Source organism: Platalea leucorodia (assembly GCF_965183815.1).
Source record: "Platalea leucorodia genome assembly, chromosome: 8".
Classification (NCBI taxonomy): domain Eukaryota; kingdom Metazoa; phylum Chordata; class Aves; order Pelecaniformes; family Threskiornithidae; genus Platalea; species Platalea leucorodia.
In genome coordinates this window covers 2,004,933-2,027,393 of record NC_138830.1, presented here as the reverse complement: position 1 = coordinate 2,027,393, position 22,461 = coordinate 2,004,933, and the positions used below count along the sequence as shown (strand labels likewise).

General features: G+C 46.9%; 1 protein-coding gene across 1 annotated transcript in view; it reads left to right on the top strand.

Annotated features, from left to right (window-relative positions):
* Nucleotides 1-22,461, top strand: part of LOC309594069 (calcium-activated potassium channel subunit beta-2) — a 149,885-nt gene that overhangs the window by 750 nt on the left and 126,674 nt on the right. The gene's annotated exons all lie outside the window — the stretch shown is intronic.

Below are 22,461 nucleotides of genomic sequence, written 5' to 3'. Positions count from 1 at the left end.
TGTCTTTAAAGGAAAACCACTCAGTACAGGATTTGATGACATGCAGATCTTTTACTCATAGTGTGTCATATCTGGCAGTTAGGTGGATGAAAATTGTTTTGTGTTGTACAAAGGTGGCGAATATTTCAGTTTAGAGAAGAAAGGGGTGCATGTCCAAACAAGACTCCACATGTGCATCAAGAGCAGGCAATAAAAGGCTAAATAGTCTTGACACCCTTTCTTTCTGTTTTCTAAATTATCTTTTAAGAATCTTGAAATTTACTGAGATGGAGCGTTTTTTCTGTACTGTTCAGTGAATACTTCTAATATCAAACCTTAACTTACGCTAGTTTTGCATGTACACTATGATATGGTTTTGGTCTCCAACTGCATTATCATGGTTTTTAGAGCCAGGTTTCCAGACTCAACTGCCAAAAAAGAAATCAGTGTTATTTACTGTTTGCTGGTCATTCCATCTTAGGTCTATTTAAAAGTTTTCTAGGAAAATATTGATAGCAAACAATTGCAGGTGAGAGACCACAAAGTTAAGTTCATATATGAAACAGAATGAACATTTTCCCAAAATATTTTGCAGTATCTATAAACTTTTTAGATTAGTTTCTTCTTCTGTTCACATAGACGAGACGCTATGCTCCCTCATGGTGTGAAGTACCAGAAAGGAGAGTCGCATTTTGATGCGTGAAGGGTAGCTTGTGAGAGGACGTTAGCTCTGCAAGGGTGTTAGAGAGGGACGACCTTGAACTGGGGACATGGGATTTTTTTTTTCTGTTGGTCACATTACCTCTGCCTTCTCCCGTTCTCCTCCTGCCTGACCTCCTCCCCCATGTGGACCCGAAGCTCCGTGGGGCAGGGACCTTCCCTGACTGGGTGTGCATACAGTGCATGCAAGTGTCTTGCTCTTACATAGCAGCGCGACACAGATAATAAATCAAACGTGCTGGCTTTATTCATCCCTTTCAATAGCAAAAAGTTCACTAAAGTTGATGGAAGTTTTTACATGGCAGTACCAGACCTCCAAGCGTGACTGTGAGTTCATTGGTTTCATGGAAACACTGAGTTAAACTGCATTTATGTTGGCAAATCCATGCCCAGAGAGCTGAGTCACTCTGTGCAAAGCAGCAGCAGCTATGGCTCCTTTGAACATTTGCTTTTCCAAAGAACATCCTTCCTCTTCCACCAAGGCCTCCGATACGCTTCTTGCTACAGGTGGTTGCTTTTCATACACTGCACTGAGGCAGAAACAGAGGCAGTCACGCTTCCAAGCGATCAGACTGATAACAAGGGAAGAGAGGGAAAGTCCTGCGTCAGGAGCAAACCCAGAAGACAGGCCTGGGTTATGTTTATAACCTTGAACCACTGATACAGACAAAGAAACGGGGATGTAGGATCGTTATTAACCTGTATAGTTATTTTCACACCCTGATTTTAAACTCACTTATACCAGTGAGTATTTCTACCAGCTTTTCTGGTTTTTGCACAGCTTGAAATGCTGCCCACAGCCTGGGTAAAGCCTGAAGGGGCAGGGTTTGGATGCATGGCAATAACCTGCTGCAGTCATCAAAGCCACATCGAGGTACTCGAGGTGAAGTAGGACCGGTCACCCCTTCTCTCCTGAACTCTCAGCTGGAGCACAGACCTTGGATTTCTGCTGTGAGCAGTTCATAGTCACAAATCCCTCTGCTCCTCACATTTTGCCCTGAGTTATTCTAGCTGGATTTCTAAAATAAAAAGGCAGAATCATGCTAATTGTAGAATCCAGAGGCTAAGAAAAATAATATTCAAAGGAGTACACAAAACAATATTCACCTGTAAAGTAAAAATATGCTGGGAGTCAGTGGAGAATAAAGAGAAAGAAACACTAGAGCAGCCAACTAGAAGAAAAAAGCCAGCGCAATACTCAGCAGTCACAGAAAGATCAAAAATAATATAAAACTACTCTGAAACCTCTCAACTGGAATACACTGCAGAAGAGCTGACTGGTCCCAAAGAAAGCTGCAGAATGGCACGGTGAAGTCAGCAGGCAAATTTGAACAGCAGATATCTTAAAAACAAGGAAAAAACATTCCTATAAGTAACATCTTAAATGTCAGAAAGTAAATTACTTTCCAAAGAAAAACATTGGGAATGGGCAAAAACTGAATTTGAAAATCTTCCATCCAGTTGTCTACTAACCACTGCTGGATATTTGACAGCCATTTAAATCATTTCTCAAGATCATTAAAAAAAAAAAAAATTTGCTTTTCTATCCCCTCAATTACAGAAAACCATCACATCTCTCTCTGTTGAGAGCTGGTGATGAATGTCATGTCACGTATCGCTGCCTCTGCATCTGACAGGAATCAAAGCAGAGATTTTGAAAGGCAAGTGTCTTTGAACTGCTAATTCTGCTTAACAAAGAAAGTGTTTCAGTTGTGTAATGACATTTCCGCTTTTACCCGAAAGGTTTTTCTGCCACCTTATTTCTGGACAGTATGAAGCTACGTTGAAACCAACAGTAATCTATTTATTTCTGATTATACTGTGATGTTTAAAAAAGTGGGAAAAACATCCAGTGTTTCTTACATATCCAAAGCTTCTGGTGATGTGTTGAGAAATACTGGCAAGGGTGACCCTCTGATAGATATTTTGTTCTTCTGGATACACGTGCAGACATTAAAAAGCATCTGTGAAAGTTCTGAGTGTGAGAGTAGGATTTTAGCTCAATTTCTCTGCCCCCTGGGAATTTCTCTTCTTAATTTCTTCCTCCTCAGCTCTCTCTTTGGGGCCTCATTCTGAGAGGGATTTACAAGCTGCACTCAACCAAATCTCCTCAAACAAGAGCAATTACCAAACAGGAGGATCAGTCACAGGGAGAAAAAGAGAACAAGTGGCAGGCCAGCACTTCGGCATTGGCTCTAATTCCACCACATTCAAGTACTTTGGATAAGGTTCAAAAAAACCCAGCAAAACCCAAACAAACAACAAACACCCAGACTTCAGCACAACCCCTCAGAGCCTCAAATCTTTTGACTTGCATCCTTCTCTGATTGTAATGCTGCTTCAGTAAGGCCAAAAAGTGAAACGCTAGGAGTCCTGGGTGAGGAAGCAAGTAATGTGTATGTGTCTGCACTGCTGGGCACAGGGAGTTTTGATCTGCCAGAGAAGAGGTTGTTTTGTATGGTCAACATCAGGCTATATCGTGCAAATTAGGAAGCTTCAGGCGAGGAAAATACTGGAATATGAGGCTGTGAAGAAAGCCCAACTGATATAGAGAGCTGCTGGTAAGTCAGGAATTGACGGTAAAACCTGCAGTGCCTGATATGGGTAAACACGTTTTAGACTGTTACTCTCTATCACTGGAATCATGGATTTTCCCAGTGTTAAGCGGGGCAGATTCAGAATTATTCTTTAAAAGTTTAATATTCTCTGATTTATATTCCATGAACTGAAGAAGGGATTACAAGCTTTGTGCTAGCTCTTCAGACAGCGTAACACAGCATAAGTTCAAGAGGATTGATTCTTATTTTCCTTAAAGCTACTTTAAAACAGCTTTATACATATGGGCTGAATAAAAATGACAGTCAGGCCTATTAACTAGTTTACAATTGCTCCTTTCCATTGCCAGTTTGTCCCCATCTTCCTGTGAAGTACACAGATGCAGAAAAAATGTTTAAAACATATTATAAATAGTACAATTCAGAAACCGCATAAATGGTAGTGTTCAAGAGTCAATTGCTCTTCATCAGTGAGAGGGCATTCAGAGACACTGCCAAGCAGCGGAGCCGGGATTACCTCTGAATTGCCTCTTCTGTGGAAACCTCTTCCTGCTCGGTTATCTCATCCATTTACAAACATTTTTCCTTTCCACCCCCTTGCAGTCCCTACAAGAGCTTTTAGGAGTTCAGCTAATTTGACTGGGATTAAGATGCGGACATTTGATATTAAAGAAAGAATCCATACTGTGCTGACGGTATGCTTACACGTCCCTGCTACTCTGGCACTGACGGGTGTGAGCACTATGAGGGTGCCAGCTTGGTAGCACGGGTAGGGTGCTAGGTTGCAGGAAGCGATTTGGTGCGATTTGAATGAAATCGCTAATAGGGCACTAATCACTAATAGGGCACTACACGGGAGCTTCCCAGTACGCGCCTGGGAAATAGCGCAACGGTGAAAGAAACATGAACGCAACAGAGTGACTTTCCCTTAAACTCTGAAATTATGTATGTTGGGAGAGGCTGAGGACAGCTAAAAAGAGTGCAGATGGGATGTATAAAGGGTTATGGCCATGCTTCATCGCTGTGCAGACGAAACAGCCCCGGTACGTTCATTAAAGCAAGCAGGCAGCAGGACAGCAACACCCTCTGCTAGGATGTGTGCTGGCTGGCCCGCGTGGGTTGGGAGCCAACGCTCCCATCCCTGTCACAGTGCAGCCTCTCTCGGAGGGCTGTAGGCTAATCACATTCGTTACAATTAAGGTCTTAAAGGCAACCACGTAAGTACATTAGACCAAAAACCCCATCTAGCCAAAATTCATGGATGCACGTTACCAATAACAACCTTACAGGCAAAATCTCCCGTTTTCCTGTGCTAAGATTTAGAATCATAGAATCGTCTGGGTTGGAAAAGACCTTTAAGATCATCAAGTCCAACTGTTAACCCAGCGCTGCCAAGATTTGCATGTCCCCAAAGGATCAGCACGTTTCCTTGAAGCATTAGTAAACCACACAGTGGATGTCTTGCACGTCAGACTAACCTCACAGAGAGAAGCTACTAGCTGACCAGTTGTGTTTTTCACGAAGCCCATCTTTTACTTTTTACCTACTGGTGGGTAATTCTGGAATCTCCATCACTGATGATTTTGGAAAACAGGTTAGGCAAACCAGAGAGAAGTGGTGCAGGTAACGCTGAACCTGCCGCAGGGCAGCAGATGGACCAGGTGACCTTTAAAGGGCCTCCCAGTCTCCATTTTCTATGATTTCCCTAATTTAATGCTTCTGTTTCACCAACTAGACAGCTGGCCCTGTATTAGTCGACAAAGAACAGAAGCAATGCAGGATGGCTTAGATGAGACCAGTTTGGAGTGTTTGCTTTCATTTTATGAGCAGCCATCCAGCTCTGGAGGAGAGCTAACAGGCTACGGGCACAGCTGGGCTTTGTGTTTTCAGACATCTGAAAAGCTGAAATCCTTCCCAGCAGAAGAAAGGTTGTGCATGCAAACGCTAACCATTTTACAGCTTTTCAGAAAACACCCAGCTGCCTACATTAGTCTGTGATACTGTTTGTGTGACGCATATTTCTCCACTGTGTTGGTATCGCTATCACTATTAACTTTTACTATCACTATTAACTTTTAAGTGAGGGAATGGGCTTCATCTGTATGTTTGGAGGCAAAAGTTCTAAAAACTAGAATAAAAAAACATCAGTTTCTGACCCTGTCCTGCAGCTGAGCCCTGAGAACTTTGATCTCTTATGCAAGGCTGGTATCGGCGTGTTCAAGCACGACCCAGGTTAACGCAGGTAACCCTGAATTTCTGGCTATATCCTGGCCCTGCCTGTTTGCAGTCTACTGAGCTCACCAGTTTCAGCTGCAGGGGCCGTTTGGAAGTGATGGAGCACCTATCTGCCTGTTACTGGTAGCACTTGTCGCAGCCTGGTTGCTTTCCCTGTACCCCGGCACATGCTGAGGGCCCTGCTTTCCCTGCCCTCTCCCAGGGACATGCAGACAGCAGCCTGTGCGCCCTCTCCTCCTCCAAAGCCTTGCTTCAAGTTGGAGCACTGCTGCCCACTGATTTCAGCTTGGCTGCCCGCTCTGCAGACTCAGGAGACAAAATTTCAGAGGGACCCAGACAGATGGTTTGGTTCTTGGGGTGGGTTTTTAGTATTTTGTTCTATGTCTGAATTTTGTTGCACCCGAAATACGAAAGGTTTGATTTGCTTTAAAAATCTGAATCAGATGGGACCTCAAAACAAAGTTTGAACCTCTGAGTACATTACGTCTTGCAAAACTAGCCCTTCAGTGCCCTGCTGGAGCGAGGGCCGAATAAATACCACAAAAACACCACAAAGACAAAGCTGAGGTCCACCCTGCTACAAGACCAACCGTGTCCTTTCAGTCTATCCTGGGGAGTGGCTACACCACAGTCAGAGGCACCCGCTTTGAACCGGCTAGCTCGGGGGGCACCAACATCTTCCCATCACACCACAGCTCCGTTTTTTACCCAGCTTACCAGACCGAACTTCATGCTGCTGCAATACCTAGCCTCAAGCCCGCATATGTCGGTCAGCTAAGCAACTGAAGGTCCAAAATGGTTAATATTTTTTTCCAACACGCTAACTGAAGAGCCAGACATTTTGGGGACGGATTCGCCATGGCTCCAGGTCTAGTTCTGCAAGCGCAGGTCATGCTGCATCTACTCCAGGTACTCTGAAATTACTGCGTTCCTGCCCTGAGTGCCTTAGGCATCCCAGTCTGGTATTCCTTTTTCCAGATGTGCCGTTCTTTTTGGCAGATGTACAACAGGTTTCCCTGAATCCCTGAATATTGCGCGTGCATTTAATACCCTCAGGAGTTTTGTTAAGAGATTGAAAGACCTGGACTTAGAGCTGTCTGTCACAAAGTAAATAATCTTGAAAATATGTGTGTATTTGAGCAAGAAGAGTCGAGTCCTCATCTGGCAAGGGAACTTTCATCTTCCCGCAGCAGTCGTTCTCCAAATTTACAGTCTCAATTGTACACACGGGAAACTTAAGATTTATCTGAGTCAGAAAATACCCAGATTTTAGTTCTTTCACTGCTAAGAAATATGTACAGCTGCTCCCATTATTTCAGAGAGGTTTGTTTGTTGTTGTTTTTAAAATCACCCCCCAATCTCTTTTTAAAATACATTTTTTGAAAGGCTGTTATTTTTGGAGCTTAGGAGTCATAATGAATCGAAACCTGTGAATGCAATCCAGTTCAGATTCACGCGTTGAGTCATGGGTCCCTCTCAAGAAATTGCAGTAGTCAAATCATGTCCATGTAAGGGGATTGGCAGTAGCTTTGGAAATATCTGTCCTCTTTCCCAGTTCCCACTCGTGAGCCATACTTCCAGCTCACTGCTTTTATAAAAGCAAATAAACATTTTGTCCGCAGGCATCAGCTATTGTCTCAGTAACCATCCTTGTGGCAGGGTGCTGCTGCACAGGATGGGAAGGGAGGCTCCGCAGTTCATGTGGGCTGAGCCTGTCCTACGCCGTTCAGATTCACGGTACTATTAGAAGATACTTTTCTCTCTCATCTTTTGCTCTACAACCGCACAAAGCCAAACGAGTGGCTCGTACAGTTCCCTGTCATCCATCACACATCTGCTCTATTATCATACCTGCGCACCATTTTCAAAATCAATGCTGATATCTCGTCAGTTATTATTAAACTGTTTTTCAATGCTCTCAATCTCTTAATTTAGAGTTTGCCCAAGCTGATGAGGTGATCAGAACCAAACCGTTTCAGCGCTGATGGCTCCGCTGCACACACAGAAACACACTGCCTTCCCGGGAGCCCTTGCCGCCGGCCGCAGCCCCTGGCTGATGCCCCTCTGCCGCACCCTCAGCGCTGCCACTGAGCTCCTGCCCACTTTGAAGAGTTCAGTTGGCCTCCTGGCGCGTATCTCCGACTCACCCTTTGCCTCCTTTTCCCCACTCGAAGTATACGCTTGTGCCACGTAACCGCATGAGCTGCACTGCCCCAGGGAACCGGCTAGGGACTGCCTCGTGCTGTGCTGGGGGCTTATGTGATCTTTGCAGTCTTATCTCCAAGCCAGACAGACATATGCCCCGGTTCCCCCCCTCCCCGTATTAATCCGGTGCACCTCATTACACGTTTTGTTAAGCCACGAGTCCAACAGCAATATTTGCAAGCCAACCATTGATCCTGATCTAACGGTAAAGCGGTGCTCGGGCAGGACAGGCTTTCGGGTTTTGACAGCCTCTTGTGTTTCCAGGTTCTGGTAAGGAAAAGGTGTTGAAAAAACATTTGAAACAATTTATAATCTACTTTGGTGGACTCAGATAGGTCAGATAAACATCTGAGCATGTTTGTCAAGGAAAACAAACTGCCATTCTGAACAGCTGGAGGTTTAGCCATCCCCAGAGCAAAGTCCATCAAACCTAGAGATGTGGCAAACTGCCAGCCAGCTGCATGTCTGTCATTTTGATGGTCACACGGGAATGCCCTCGGGGCAGGGGGGGATTAATGATAACTCTCTGAAACCCCAAGTGCCTCATTTTTGAGCTTCCCATGGCAGTATATTTCTTCTTCCATTTTCACTTTGTTCTTAAAGCTTCACTCTGCATTTAAACCCTCTAAGGAAACTCCTTGCAAGATAAATGTACGTTACCCTTTCAGGAGAAAAAGAGCCTCTTTCTAAAAAATAAATACTGAAATCTGTTTAGTGATGCCCCTCATGTATCTCTCTCTCTCTCTCTCTCATCTTCTCTAAATATTAGTTCAGAAAACAGCTTTCGTTTATAGCAATTTCATTGCCATAATCCAGATAACATGGATTATTCCTATAGTGATGCTCTAATGCTAATTTGCAAGAGTGGCAGGCAATTTGCTATCCTAACGAATTACTTTTGTCCTTGGATGAAGCAGACAGCAAAGACGGTGCCCCTGGTTAATTGGAAACACTAGATAGATATCCATAATGTTCTATATGTGAAGTCTGGTGTTGGAGATGTTATTAACATTCAATTTAACTCCTACAAAATTAAAACTAAAGCTTTATACTCATTTCCAGGCGGAAACCTCCTTAGAAATAGCTTGACGTGGTGTTTTGAAAGATGTCAAAAGATCACCTCTTCATAATGACCAGGGAGATGTGGATCCAAATAATGATATTTGGGTATTTATAGCAACGATTCTTCTCAGAGCTGCCCGTCACAGCTAACTATATACAACACACATCAAGCTTATAAAATCAGAAAGACACTTGACTTATTCTGAATCTGTCCATGCAAATGGATGGAATGAGGCCTAAATCCAAGTCCAGCACTCTAACGTAAGACTTAAGAGCCACTCTGTGAAATTCAACATTTGGTGGACGCTGTCCTTAACTACAGTTAAAAACAGTTACGAACTCTGAGTGTACCGACCCTCCTGCCGATGGCAACGAACACAATACAGCAGCCAGCCCAGGCACTGTTTCTACATCCCCCTCCTCCTTCTCTAAAGGAGAGCTTTAGGGTTAAAACAGTGGATCGAAAAGATACGGTTTCAGTCGTCAGGTCTGATACAGGTACAGGGCATGGACACTATGGTTCACATTCCTTACCTGGGGATTATCCCTATTCATTCCAGCCCTCGCTGGTGTCCATGAAGATGACGAAGACTATCCCATCTCACAACAGCTTGCAAGTACATCCCAGGCCAGCCAGCCACACTCTGCCTTACCCTAGGTCATGCAGCTAGAGGTGCTTAGACAGAGCTGTATAGATCATCCTTGACTGCCAGAAGTAAGGTAAAATTTGGAAAAAGACTCCTATAGAGTTTGAGAATTGAGTTTATCTTCAGACCACGGTGTGACAAGAGTACCATTCAGCCAGCTGTACCATGGCTAGTCAGCGGGGACACAGGGTGAGGGACCAGGGCATGGAGACAGGACAGCTGGGCCACTCACAGCTCCGCCAAGGCTTGAAGAGCAACTTTGCTTGTCATGATCTGATCAGGACCAAACAAGCTCTTCTCTGCCTGTGAACCCTGGAGCCCGGCGAGCAGCACAGCGTGCAGATCTAGGCCAAAGTGAGAAAGCAGCATCTGCCAACATATTGCAAGAACTGTCAGATCCACAGCTGAGTTCAGTACAAATATTATTTGTGGGGGACAAAAACTGATTAGCATCTAGCAACTGACTCTTGGTAGAGTCACCTTCAGACTAGTCAGGCACAGTCCTACTTAATCTGCCTGCGTTTCCAGAGCACTGATCACCGTGTATCTTTGCATCATGGCCATCCATCACACCCCCGGTTTCTCATCTAAATACTGCCAACAGCACTGCGAGTAGCCCAGCGCTGACACTCCCTCCTTCTCCCTCTGCATCTTATTATTTAAGTTGCTGCTGGCAAAGAAAAGGAAAGTGGCTGTGTCCACAGTGACATTAGCAGAACTGTCAGCTTAATCAATGCTGATCCTTCCCCCCTCACCCCCGCTTCTCTGCTGCTCCTTTCTGAGGCAGCAGCAGAGCCCTATAAATTCCCTGCTGTGCCCAGTCATCCAGAAATACCGCTAATTTTCCAGAAACCCTTTGGTACGCTGACTGCCTCCAGCTCCACATGCTATGTCCCCCTCGGCCACCCAAGGTCCCCCAAGCAGAGCCATTGCCAGGGCCCCGCGAGGCCACGCGTATCCCCTGGTCGGCAGGAGCGTCCCTGGCAGCAGGCGGGCAGAGTGCGGAGCCCTTCTGCTCTCTGCAGAATAATCATCACGGGGAAAACAGGATTACAACAGCACTAAAGGCAGGGTGCTCTGAGAGACCTTTCAGCAACCAGAGAAACTTGTTGAAAGGTTTTCCAAAACCTTGGAAGCTCTGATGTTTGTAAATAGTCCCTAATCTCTTCCATTCCAACAAAACGTGCTTTTTCAGTGTGGAAAGGAGCAGGCAAACCTCCACTAGCAACGCAGATCTATTCAGCTCTCTTATTGCCACCCGGGCCGTTACTGAGCAAGAGCGCAGTCTGTAGAGGAGAACAGAGCTGCAGACGATACGTCCTAACGCGGACTGCGGAGGATTCACCGTGGGGTGATCCTGCTGGACTCCAGCTGCCCCATTAAGTCAGGACGAACTGGCAGGCAGACACGTGTGGGTGCAGAGCAGCAGCTGCCACTGCTGCCTTTCACTGTCCTCGGGACTTCAGTAGGACAGGGAATAAAATCAGCCGCTCCACCTCAGCGAGACCCTCACCACCTTCTCTCAGCAGCATGCCCTTGCCTTTTGGTAACACAGTTTTAAGCAACAATACATATATAGGCAGCTTGTTTGGTATTTTTGTTTGTGTAGAGTTTAATTTTTTTTTTTAAAGACAGTTTTCAGAAATGGGGCTATTTTTTTTTCCTCTTCAGTTCACGAGGCTGGCATACCAATTCGTGATGTGCCTTGTTTGATACAGTACATCAGTCAGCTGGAACTAGATTTCACGTTAGGAAAGCGTTAGGAAAGTAATTGGAGAGGGAGCATCATAGCAAGGATCAATGTTCTTGGAAAACTAGTATTCCAAAAAGTTTCAGCATCCATAATCCTCCCTCTCCGTCTTGTGTCTTGCAAGTTGGGTGTGTGGTTGTTTGCACACCCTCGTCCCTCTCTCACCATGCCTGTACCGCTTGTCAGCTCATCGCAGTTCTCGGCCTCCTGTCAGGATCACTCTCCCCTGTTGTCGTCTGACATTCCCTAGAGTTTTCCGGAAGGGGAGATCTTGGCTGCAGCTGATCTGCCCCAGCATCATTCAGCCACGGGACCTGAGAGGCAGCGCAGGCCACTTGCTTTGCCTCCTGGTCTCTCCTCTGCCCAGCGCATCTGAACCACAGCCAAGGCAGCGCCTGCGCCAGGGACGGGAGCGCTCGCATCCTGGAGCTCAGCACACTCAGACGTTGTCTTTCCTGCAGTTCGTCCCATCACACCAGAGATGTGGCCTCGCAGTACAGATGTGTTCATTGCACCGATAACAGTAGGGTTGTTACCTATAGCCGTTCTCTCTTCTACGGTGTCTCCATGTACTTCTCTGACACTATCTTCTTTACAAAATAGTCAAGGAAAATTTAAGCACCGTGTTGTTGCACACAGGTTTCCCTAAGACTTTGGGGGTCAGAGAAAGAAAGGTTTGCTTCTTTCCTGCCGTGACAAAATACCCCCCCCTCCAAGCCGCACTGCAGTACTAGCGGGTTACTGCGTTTCAGGAGGAGCAATTCCATCTGGTCGATGTTCCCACCACCGTGGCTGTGGATAGCCGGTTGTTCAGCATCTCTAGATCGCACAGCGATACGAACCTAATCAACTCTCTGCCTCAATTTTCAAATCTCATTGAAAAGCATATCTTGTCTCCCTTGTACTCCCAGTACTGCTTAATTTTCCTCTTCCACTAAGCTATTATTTAATTCACTGGCACTGACAGGCAACGTAGTTCCTGGGACTGACCTGGAGCCACAGTCCACAGCTGTAGGGCTCTGATCCTAACAGTCCCACAAGCCTGGACAAAGCACTGTGTCCCAGTTTCCCCATCTTTGACATAAGAGTAATGTTTCCGCTGCCAAGGGAGGCTGGAATGATTATACTCTAGAAATATTTAATGCTAAACACTTTTACCAGTCTATCTATCATGTTTATAGACTAAGGGCTTGCAGGAATAAGAGAGTAGAGAATAGTCCTACAGTAACAGGGTTGGGCTGGAGTGCGGGAGGTCTCACATCAGTCCCTGGCTCTTACACGGGTAACAGCAGGGACCCTAGGCAAGGTCTGGGCTTCCAGCCTCCACCTGTAGAACGGGAAATGCAACCTTTCCCTCTCGGGGGGCTAAAACCATTCTTATTTGTGAGTTTGCAACGATATTGATTACTGTCACTTTTTAAGTGAATTGCTATGTGTACAGTTCTAGTACGGATTCAGTTTATAAATAAAGGACAAGAAGGAGTAACCGCAGTTAGGAGAGGCTTTGCAATGCTTAGTCAACGTCTGTTTTCTTGTATTTAATGAAATCTTGCACACCAGAATGAGGGAAATGGCTCTCACAGCTAATGCTGACTTCGCTAGTCATTCATGACATTGAGCAAGACAGCTATTACTTGTGCTCCTTTCACTGAAAATAAGCAGAGCGCCAGCAGACCTAATACCTACTAAAAAAATCAAACCAGATTACCTACTGTCTGGAAAACAAACTCAGATGCTTTGTGGATTTTCCTGTTTGCGTAGTTTCCAGACAAGCTTCACTAGTTCAAAGAGTTAAAGTGGTGCCCTGCCTGATCTCCCACAGAAGTTTGGAAGGAGCATGCAGAAGTCCAACAGGTACAATTAATGCCAAGTGGTGTGTGCCGGCAGAGCCCGTTTCGCTGCCTCCCGTTGCCCACCAGCTGCTGCCCGGCGGCTGCCCTGGCGTGCCTCTCAAACGCCACTCCAAACGCTCTGCCTCGCTTCTCGCGGTGCTTCCCGAGGAAACGCTCAAACAGCTCATCTGCTCTTTAAGCAATTAATGGACTCCATGAAGCATCTGGTGAGTGGAGCTCTGTGGGGCCCCTGCTTTGCAGCAGCTCACACCCCGTGGCACACGTACACTTCTGGCCTTATGGTCAGTAGCTGACCAACTGGTGCAAATCAAATTCTGCGGAGTTATGCTGACACACACCAGCTGGCTACTTGCCCTTATCAATTTTCATAGGTCTTGATCTCATACACACTCGTATTGATTTATTAGCATCAGTAAAATTACTCCCAGGCTTGGCCTCTCTGTAGACCAGTGCCTAGGCCTGCATAGAATGTGCTATTTCTGCAATTATGCAACCTGCTCTGCTGAGAATATCTTCCTGCAGCCCTCTTCATCCTCCCTCTAGACCAATTTTTTAGATTTAGATTAGAGAAGGGTTTTTTTTCCCCTGGTAGGTTAAGAATAGCTGCAGTAGCAGAGATGCTGACTTGGGGATACCAGCTAGGTGCTGGCACTGTAGGTACAGTGGTAAGGAAAACTTTAGTTAATGCAGAATGTGGCTTGGGGGAGCCAGTTGCACAAGAAGATGGAATTGAGCCATCTCTCTTCTCCCAGAAAGAGACAACCAGTCACAGAGCCCAGTTTTTTTAGGCAGTGGAGCTAATCAGGGAGTGGGAATAAAAGCCTCGTTCTACAGTTTTATCCTTTTGAAAGTTGGGAACAGAGATAAATCCTTCCCGGCATTATGCTGCTCTCAACAGCAAGAAAGAGGGCTCCCAATGGTGCTGCTCAAGTAGGAGCGCAAGCAACTGTCTGAGGCTGCCTGTACATTCCTGTTCTTCCCAAAGCATTCCACCTGCACGGACTCTTATTCATGAGTATTAACAATAAATTTGCTGACGTGCTTTCATTACTGCGCTAGTCCTGCTGTCATTACTGCACTAGTCCTGCTGTCCTGCTCGGCTCCAACCGCCGCTTTCTGCTGGAATATCAGGTTTTGATCAAGGACCGAGGAGTTTGTAGATCTGCACGATGTTGCTGCTCCTCACATGAGAGCGAGGTGCATTGCATCGTCTCCTTCAGTAATCGCACCTCAATGCTTGAGAGTGACCCCACCACCTTCAGCCTGCCCCAGGGCCCTCGGCGGCCCAAAGCCCTTGGTGGATGTGGCGAGAAGCTGCCAAAAGTACCCAGGGAGATTGCCTAACGATTCAGCAATGGCAGGAGTGAGAAACGGTCCCTGCTTATGTAGGGTTGGTGACCAGCACATTATGAGCCAGCAAGTGAAAATACAATCACCATGATGAGCACTGACATCTAAAGGCGCTGCCTTTCAGCTTGCCAGGCACAGGGAGAGCAGTGATGAATTAGCTTGCTCGCTTGATGGTGGCAGGGCACGGTGAAAATACTAAGCTTCCACAATACCTGTGTTGCATAAAAGCTTTTGTACAAAGCATAACCACAGCTTGTGTAACCTGAAGGTGATGGGAGATGAAGGAAAGAAAAACGGGGTGAAAGAAAGCAACTGGTTGTAAGGAAAGCATAAAAAGCAAGGTGCCTCTGTGGCAGGGCAGCGGTGAGAGACTTGTCTCACTTGTGAAAATGACTTCCATGCTCCTTTCTCTCTGGCTACGTCTCTATTGTCTGTTTGCCCGTTTTATTCCAGGACGGTCTTCTAATAGGTACTTAGACATTTGTCAAAGGTCCTGCGCAAAGGGAATACGAAAGGGAACAAGCTGCACCTCCTAGACACCAGTGTAAGAGCATTAACGATGCTTTTCACCAGCCGCAGAGGGAAAAACCTTGGGTGAAAAGGAAAGGCAGTGGGATGTGGCACAGAACTGAGGCCCTCTCTTGAGGGCTGTTTCTGTCCTTGGTGGTGTTCTGTCTATGCTAGGATTAGGCCTAGCTTAAAATAAGATCAACAGAAAGGGTTGGAAAAGCATGTCTGCACACAAAAAACTGGTCTGCTCTAACTTGTACCAGTTTCCAGGTGTGTTACCCATCTGTCCTGCAGGGCCCTTCCATCAGCCCAGCTTTTGCCGTAGCCCCCACTGCAGGAGCCTGCAACTCAGGAGCGGCTCAGCCTGCAAGGTTGGAGGGTGAACCCCCCGTTGGCCCAAGCAGCGACGGGCAGAGGCAAGGCGAGGTCTCCATGCACTCGTCAGCTTTCCCAGTAAACGGACCGAGTTTCTCTCTTCCAGTCTTAGCCCTGCCTCATTTCCCCAGCAGAGAAGTAGCACAGCTCTATTTGGAGAGCGGGTGGCATACAGCCTTCTCATCCCCTCGTTGGAGTGTTTGAGACCTCTGTCCTTGGCCAGAAACTACGATCGCAATCCTCAGTCACGCGCCGGCCCCTTGGGAAGGGCTGGCCTGACCCCCCTCTCCGCGGCGCTCCTCGTCCTCCCCCGATTCCACTCCTTTGCTCAGAGCTTCCCCCCCCAAACCCAGCGTGAAAACGAGCGTCTGCAAGGCAGACACCAACGGCAGGCTGAGCTTCACGGCTATATTAATAAGGAAATTAAGACTAATTGGAGGAAGTGTTGTTACCTCCATATATAGCATTATACTAAATGGCTGCACTATTTCTAGCATCCATATTTTCTCATGAATGCTTAAATACCAAAGCCAGTTCAGATCCATAGCAATGACAAAAGGCTGTAGAGGACAAATTTGTTTCTTAGCTTATATAACTGCTAAAGCCAGACAGAGAAGTGACTTAATTTGAACACAAATGTAGTTTCATGAGAGGAAAATATCAGGCATAAAGAACTGTTTAATCTCTCAGAAAAAGGTGTCTGCAAAAACAGCTGGAAGAAGCAGCCAGGCGAGCTCAGGGGAGCAGCAAGGCGAGCTGCTTCTAATAACCAACCACGTCAGCGCCGATGGCAGATTCTCCCTTCCTTGACCAAGTCACGATCAGACGACATGCCCGACCCCCACAGAAGTGTTCATTATATGAAGATCTACAGACACACACAAAAAAAGCTTGACTTGGAAAAAAGCTCTACCCTATAGCGAGAGGGATTATTCAGTGATAAGGCGACAATCTCTTCCATGCAGAGATCCCTTCCATGGGGCAGAGCTGTTTATGGGTTTTTTCTCGGGTAACTTGCCCCTGAAGATGCTGGGGCTGCCTGGGAGCAGCGGCAGAGGCAGGCGGGAGAACAGAGCAGGCAGAGGAGCTGGGGACGCAGCAGAGATGCCGGGGGAAGCAGGCAGGGAGAGGGGTACGGGCAGGCTGGGGGTGCAGCTATTGCCAACAGGGAGCCTCTGGTTTAACAAGATAAGGAGGCATATCTCTAAGTACAAACTGGCTGACCTTTCCCCTTCCCCTGCCTGCTGGGAAGGCAGGGATCAGAAAGATCCCCCCCGAAATCAGCTCTGCTAAGTCTGTTAGGTCTTGGAGAGCTGGTGGGTCGGACTACGGAAGGGAGGAACGGTCCTGAGATGCAGGAAGGTTGGGTCCATTCTGATTTCATCCCCAAATCCTCCGTGACGCTAGGAAAACGGCACTCTCTCCCTGAGCCCCAGGGCTGTGCGGGCTGGGACCCCACCGGCTGCAGGCTCCTCGGGGCAGGGCCGGCCCTGGCAGCGGGCTGCCTGCTGCCGGCTCCGGCCCAGGGCCTCTAGGTGCTGCTGTACGACCAGCAATGGATTCCCGGCAGGAGGAAAGGCAGAGGGATGGCAGCAACGTCCTCATGTAGCAGGAGGAAACTGCAGCAGTTCTGGATCACCAGAAAGTGCTCTTTTTTAAAGCATCTTGTTCCTTCTTGTGTAAACCAGCACACGGGGCAAGGCTATCCGTCCGTGTTTCCTGCAGGGGTTGCAGCAGAGGGAATACGCCTGAGCAGCGCGTTCTGCATCGCATTTTGGCTAAACGACAGCTGTAGTTTAGCTTTTCACACAAAGAAAAAAGAAGAGGTTAAACTGAGCTAATGGCGTTTTCATGCTAGGAGTTAACCCTGTTAGGTCAAGAACAAGAACCCAAGTGATTTGTCACAGAGAACAGTAACGCACATGGGGCTGATGCTCGAAGGTGAGGCTTAAAGCTTCAGGCATGAACAAATTAACATTTTGCCTAATTCGATGTTGGTTGCTATCACAAAGCACGTCACAACCACCGTAAGCTTACCACAATGCGCTAACCAGTGATGGAAAATCAGAACGTGGACCAGAAAGCGTATTAGTTGCTTCTCCTCTAGGAACTTTACTCAGGTATTTAGCAAAAGCTGTGAGTCTCATCCTGCTGTTTCCTAAATGAGCAACAAATATTCCCTTGTTTCCCGAGGGCAACCTCACAGTTTTCCTCTTCACTGCCACACTGTGATTTTCACCTTTCATTAAGGTGTTGTTCCTCCTTTCCTGGCGCCCCAAGGAATGCAAATTCGAGGTGTTCATTACCCGGTTGATCCCATGCCAGCTGGGACAACCAAAGAAGGTAATTTTGTCTCACCACCAGTAGAGAGATGCTGTATTAACAGTGTCTTCTCGTGTGTATCCCATGCTGCGCAGGATATAGCATGAATTCTTTGTGGTGAGAAGCAGCCTTAACACATCCCACAAATATGGTGCGAGCACTGCAACAGTAAATAACAGATCTGCCTGGCCTTGGGTCATGAGACCTAACCAAGTTCATGTTGCAGCTCTGATAGCACACATATACTTATATATATATATATATATACACAAGGGGTTTATTACTATACATACTGCAGAGAGGAAGAAGCAAGAAGATTGTGTATCTTGTAAGTTTACCCTGGTTCAGCTGGTTCACGGGGCCTCTCTGAAAGTGCCCACAGGAGACACTATTTCCTTTGAAATATTAATCCCAGCTTAGTGAAAGGATGGTGCATGATCAGGCACAAACCTTGGAGAATGGCTCTTTAATTTTTCCATCTGGGAACCCTTCTCTCAACAAAAGCATTTAATGCCTGTACGTGATCTCCGGTGGCTGTTGCATGCCGATGTGCGAGGATTATGTGATGCTGCTGATAGAACGAGAAGGTCTCAGACATGCAGTGAGAATTAGTTGGGTGGCAGAGAGCGATGGTAGGGTGCAGTGATGGGAGCAACTGGAAGATGCTCTTCTGCAGCATGGTCCAACACAGGCGATCCTGGGAGATACAGGAGGCATACACCTCAGGGAAGGAAAAGCCTTGTCAACCTTGGTAGATATAGTTGTCGCCACTTCATCGCATAGAAAATGGTCCCTGCCGGGAACCACGCAGGCACTTCTCAGCTGCAGCAGCGCCCAGGCAGCCCAGCAGGAATATCCAACTGCGGACAGGAGGTCCTGGGCAGGTACCGACAACGGCACTGCAGGGAGCCAAACCTACGAACGTTTGTCCAGGGACCAATGGGTCCTACCCACCGCTCCGCAATGGCAAACCGTGTCCCAAATGAGAAACGGTGCTTGAGAAACGGCAAGGAGCAGAGGTGCTTTACAGCCTGTTACGCAGCCCATGCCACCTACCTGACAGAGCTGCAGGCTCCCTGCACCTGCTGGAGAGCCGAGATCCCCTCTTTCTCGTTTCTTTCTAACCTGTGTGTTAACGTTTGCTCCATGACACTTGGGCAGTTGTGGTGAAAGCCAAATACGGAGAGCTAAACGCTGTGTTCAGTCTTGATGCAGCCTGTGGTCCGTGCTTGGACACTGTTTGGGAGCTGGTACTTTGCTGAACACAGTTGCTGGCTGTTCCCACTACCTGCCCACTATGCCACAGCAGACTGAGCCTTCGATTTTGAGCGGTTCCCACACAAAAGTGCATTTTGCAGCTCCTTCCCTCCAGCCTATTTCAGAGCCGTGCTGTTAACCCGCCTTTGCCAGCCCCCTTCATTCCTATGCTGTTTCATACAGCCTATGGCAAACTTCCCATTTGTGCAAATACACAGCCTCCAGGCAAAACCGTCAGCAAAGTGCAGTTTTCCGAGTGCTAAGCAGGGAAAAGCATCTGGGGAATCCAGCCCTGATGCCAGAGGTCTTCCTGGCTGCACAGACATAAGCCCCCCCAGTATCCCGCTGTCCCCAGACGGGCATTGCTGCAGTGACTGGCCCGGCTGCCATCGCTGCCCAGGCACAAGGCAGGCCCTGATGAATAGATGGACAGGCTTTCAAAAGATTAGGCTGTGTAGAATCAATTTTGGCTTCTTACCCAATAGCCAAATCCTCACGCTTCCCCCTGCGTGCACATGCACACACCACAGCTTCCTTGCACCGGGAATTGGAACGGTATTTCTAGTTTTTATGGTATTTGTTGATATCGCTGCAGGCATTTGGGTTTTGAGAGAAGAGGAGAGAAGGCAGTTTATGCTTTTCAGTACCAGAGTATGCATATGTCTGTGTGCATGATCTGCATCTAAGGCAGCGTTACTGATATCTGGCATCTTTTTGCTGGAAAAGAATAGGTACCAAGCCCTGTCTTCTTCAGCACTACGGGCATCATCTCTTGCCCTGTCTTGCAGTACCTCCTGTAATTAGGTTTTATGTTAGAGCTCAGAGTCCATTTTCTGTGTCAGACAATGCCGCAGCAAATTTTGGCTAGAGATTGAGGATTCATATCTGTGGGAATGGAGCCAGAATTTATAGCAGAAACACAGATTTTATTTCTCACTGAGTTATATCTTAACAAATATCAGCGGGTGCGATAATTACTTGCTGGATAAAATATACTTTTTTAATCATATTGTTTGTTCCAAAACACTGTTTCTGGTATTTTCTCCATGGGTTGATTTATTTCTGACACCTCGCAAGCTGAGAAACCAGGGCTTTTCCCTTCCAGCCTCTAGCATGAATGAAGTGCCATGTTTGGGGTTACTAACTCGGTCTCACGGTAACCTTCCCTAAAATACAGAAATAATTATCTGATTTTATTGCAGCAGATGCTCTTACAAAACCTCCTGTAACTCTGTGTTACTCGTGGCCAAAGATTGCCATGAGCTACATCGTGCTATCGGAGGTAAGGGCTGTTGGGCAAGCCAAGGCGGTCTTCCTCCGAGCGTCGGTGGCGTCCCACCGCCTTACGCCGATGGCCGAGAACTGGCATCGACGGAGTCCAGCACGGCAGAACCTGCTCGTAGCTGAGTACAGGTTCACTGTAGCTGGGAAACACTTCCAGTTAGAAGAACGGTCGCTGCTAAAAATGGATTCAGGTCAGCTCTTTCAATGCTTTCTCCCAGGCAGGATATTCAGCGAGTTGTCCCGGGCTCCGAGCATGCTTTCTCTGCCAGAGGACAGGTTTCCTTAATCAAGAACCCCCTCGTGTCAGACGTGTCACAGCTGTCTTTCTGGCCCCTTTCCTCTCTGCATTCTCATCTTGGCTTTACTTTCCATTTAGTTGATCCTTAAAATCCTTCTCAACACAAAAATCTAACAGTTGCCACCATGACAGGGTGACGTCTATGTCCATCTGAGTCAGAGGCAGCTGCATCCTGCTTTGCTTTTTTTCTTCCCCTCCCCTCTCTCTTTCTCTCCTCCTTTCCCCTCTCTACAACTACGTAGCCTCCCACAACGTACAGCTTCAGTCCAGGAGAAGTAGAGGAAAAAAATCAAATACACATCAGTCATTATTCCTGTAGGTGGGACATATATTAATAAGAGAAATTAATAATTTCCTATATTTATATAGGAATTTATATATAAATTTAATAATTTTCCTCCTCATTTTCTGAGGACGGAGATTATATTTAGCACCGGGAGGAACCTTCACTGCGGACGTATAGGAGACAGATGTATCCAGTACAGGCATTTTAGGCTGTCAGAGGCTGTTCAGGAGCCAGCATTAAGTGTGCTCCTTGGCCCAGGCTACCAACGCTGGCCTAAAGCAGGCCCCGTGCCACTGCCGAGTCGCAGACGTTTTCTGTCGAATGCTTGAGATTCAACCATACATAATTTTGGGGCTGATTATGCTTCAGCATATTTTCTAATAAATTATTTATTAGAAATAAAGCACTAAACAAATGGGAATTATAATGAAACAAGACAACAGTGATAATACCATTGTATGTATTTGGAGTAACGATGAGGCTAGATCAGATAATGAAGGTGTAAAATGGATAAACTTGGGCATCTCTAATACCCATAATAAATTCTAGGTCATTGAAAAGACTGCATGATATCAACAAATAATAGTGCATAACACTAACAACAACAGACTCATAGAAAAAAACAGTATTTAGAGAGCTAGTCATGGAAGGAAAGTGTCCCAAAATGCAAAAACCACCACAGGACCGTATAAAATGGATATATCCCACATGCCAAGTAATCGGAGCAATTCTCCTGCTTGCCCTCAGCTTCTTGGCTTACACTCTGTCTCCCAAAGCACCTTTTGCTCTTTCGGTTTCACCCTCTCATGTGCAATGAGGGCGACTGCTGCTAACGATAACAGCGACTTTAATTCCCGTGGCTTTAGCATTAGCAAATACTGTGCAGATTCCTCTCCCTGACAGGTAGGAAACTTATAACAAAACATTTTATGCAGCTTATAAGTCACCATGTTTATAATGAGAGGTGGAAAAGGAAAAAGATAACTCTGTGCCAGCGTCAGAGGAAAGGATGCGAAGCGCTGTCTCTGGGGACGGCACAGGCGCTGGTTTGCCCGGGGTCACCGGGCCCTCCCTCGCCCAACGTACGTGTGCTGCGATGGAAGCAGCGGAGGGGAGCGCGGGCAGCGAGTTAGACCTGACCGTGGGGACAGGGCGGAAAACCCGCGTGGGCTCTTCAGGGCACGCTCTGCTGCCGTGCTGCTCCGACCGCACTCCAAGTCCACTGCTTTCAAAGAGAAAGGGGTAGATATAATTTTCTTAACCAACCGATCCTCACTTCAGAGTTCTCTCTCAGGCCAAAATTCAAACCAACAAATCTGCTGAGGCCCAACAGCCCCAAATTCAGCAATATATTGTAATAAGCCATAACAGCTCTGCAGAGTCCCTCTGGATGTCACCGGGGATAAAGAGCAAAGGAGTGAAACCAGGTATCTGTCAGCATTACCAGACTAATAACAACATCTCACAGGAGGCAGGGCTGTGACTTATCCTTCTCCTTCAGAGTTTCCTCATCATTTTGCAGCTAGGGAACCGAGGCGCAGTAACGGTGTTTGTAAAAGAGATTGCTTTAACCACAAGATCATCCTCCGGTAACAGCTGCCCCTGTAAGAGGCACTTGCGCTGCAGCCCAGCTTAATGCCATGAAACCAGACCCAGCCAGAGAGACATTTCATCAGCCCCCCTCCTCCTCAAAGAGCAGTCAAAATATACTCTGCTGTCACGTTGAGCTTAGCTTTGCAGCAGATGTGGTATGTTTGCAAGTGATAGCCATTC